Below are 2645 nucleotides of genomic sequence, written 5' to 3'. Positions count from 1 at the left end.
TATCGTGGTAGAAGCCACGATAAAACATATTTACCGTGTTTGATGTTTGTTGTAAATGACGTGATACTCACAAAGAACGAGGTAATTAGTCCAAGTTTGTCGTTTATTGAATGTTCAGAAACTACAGCGGCTGTGATGAGCTACAGCAAAGGTAAAATAAACCGAACAGGTGATCAACTCTAAACCACTCGGACCTTTTTACGCTCCGTCTCTGTCAATTAAGCACACCCGTTGCCATAGCAACCTCTTGCGCTCCTCAAGCCGACTAGAGGTTACGTTAAAAACATAACATTCAGTCCGTCACGATATTAGGTTTTCAGGCTTGATATTTATTTTGCGATTATTAATAAGCCTCCCTGAACACAGTGGTGGTTGATTAGTTAATTTAAACTCCTGCCCTGCTCGTTATTTTGGTAATGGAATCGAAACACACAGAATTGCGCAACGCCTTGTTGAAACAATAATTACTGAGATTATTATTTTTTGTTGGGTCATTAGTTTGAACACTTTTTGTTTGTTTTGTTGTTCTTTAAGTTCTGAATGTTTTGATAAAGAGTCAGAGGAGGACGTGCTGGTCTCAGCGTCCTGGCGGCGTTCAGTTTGTCACCTGCCGAGATCGACTCAAAACCTTCCGCGATCGACATATTGCACCGCTGCTCTAGCAAAGCACGAGCAGTTCAGAAACAATTTGAAATGGGGAAAAAAGTTATTTATTAACTGATTAAGTCGTGTTTTAGATTGTTCTTGAAAAACTAATCAGTCACAGCTGATTAGTGGCTGCACAGTGAACCCATTGGTTTTTTACAGCAGACAGCCGCTCCCCTCTCTTGCAGGTACTGCGTACCCCCTTACTTTCACCCCTGGTTTCCAGTAATTAAAAAAGCGTGTTATGATCGATTAAATTACCTGTTACGTCATTGTGCCTGCTAAACACATAACGCTGAGTGGAGTGGTGTACCGCTCCAAGATGGCCGCCCTAAATCTCGTCAGCGACAATAGGCGAGAGCGGTCCATGAGGCGTCTATTCTTATATTATGTCTGTGCTCATACAATTATAAATAATAGCTATATATCTCCATCAATTATGGGAGGAATAAAATAAATAAGGAGACATGAAAAATAACATGATCAACTATAGTAAAATACCATTTGCAGTGTGTACATAAGAAGTTTAATTGAGCAAATGTCAATAACAAACACATGAATTAGATACTGAAGAATAACAACCCAGGTTGTTACAGGGTTGTTAAACAGATGCTAGCAAAAATTCTAATTTTTGTTTTTACAGTGCCATGTATATTATTGAGAGACTTTTTGTTGGTAGAGTCTTGTATATAGAAAAAAATAAGATGAAACTATTTAATCTATCAATGAGGAAATTTTCCTTCGACTCTAAAACGATAAATCATATTCATGAATCACATCTGTGACGATGATACAAAAAAAGTAGCCTGCAGAAACATTATGTGGCATAAAATGATGGCATGAGGCTACTACTCAAAGTGTCTAGATGGAGTAGTAGTATTTGTAAATAATGCTGTTCCCAAATGTGCAGCTGAGAATCCTATGTATAAATGCATATGTAGATTATCTGTGTCATGCAATAATATAATTGCAATTTTAGTAAATCCTGGTTTTTGTACTGTGAGATTCTCTTCAAGATTATGAAATCATTGGCATCATCATTTATTTGTGACTCGGTGATGTCATGTTTATTTTAAATTTTTTTCTTATTTTGCTTGTTTTTGCCATTTTTCTATGGACCTATTTTGTGTCTGGAATAAAGATATATTGATTGATTGATATGATTGAATATCAACAATTTGTGAATAGAGCAAAACACTTAGCACGCTATAGGTGAACATTGTTTAGTTTGGTTAAGAATACTTATTACACTATCAATAAATGACGTCTAATAGATGTTCTTAGTTGTCAGAGGAACACAGGAACACCTTCATGAGCTCAGAGGTTCTAACTGATGAATAATGAGGATGGCTGCTCTCTGCTAAAATATTTCTTGCCATCTTTCATGTTCTTTCAGCGAACAGTTGAGGCAGAGTTGTTTTTGGTTTCATCACTATGTACCTACTATTTTACCTGCCATTCAAAGTATTCTTAAAAGATTGTCTGTTAGTCTGCAGCTCATGTGACCAAACCAGCTGAGGTGATGAAAAGTTAAAACTTGAGTTAAAATGTTGTTTTAACTTGAGATGAGTTAAAACTCAAGTTAGAATGTTAAGTTTTAACATTTAACTCAACAGCCTCTACCTAACCTAGAGGTTGTACACAACATCAAGTTGGGTAACCCCAAGGTAGAGTCTTTGAGAACAGTTCTTGAAAATATAGTCAGTGTTTTCAGCAAAGTTGAGCTGACTGTCCCGGAATGACCCAAGGTATTTAAAATTTGCCACAGTTTCAACAGGTTGGTCATCAAGTGAAACTGGAATCACTTTCAGTTCTTGTTTATCTCTTTTAATTAGCTCTACTTCCTTAAGAAAATGAAAAGGTATGTTCTTTTGTGAGGGAATTTATATTTTACTGTTCCAGTAATGCCAGAATTGTTAATAAGTAATAAACACTTTGTGGTATTTTGATTTTTTCACGTAATGAGATTAGTTGTGTTAGCACCCCCACGCCACTAGAGG

The sequence above is a fragment of the Poecilia formosa genome, unplaced genomic scaffold (genome assembly GCF_000485575.1).
Source record: "Poecilia formosa unplaced genomic scaffold, Poecilia_formosa-5.1.2 Scaffold429, whole genome shotgun sequence".
Lineage (NCBI taxonomy): Eukaryota > Metazoa > Chordata > Actinopteri > Cyprinodontiformes > Poeciliidae > Poecilia > Poecilia formosa.
This window is presented reverse-complemented; position numbering follows the sequence as displayed.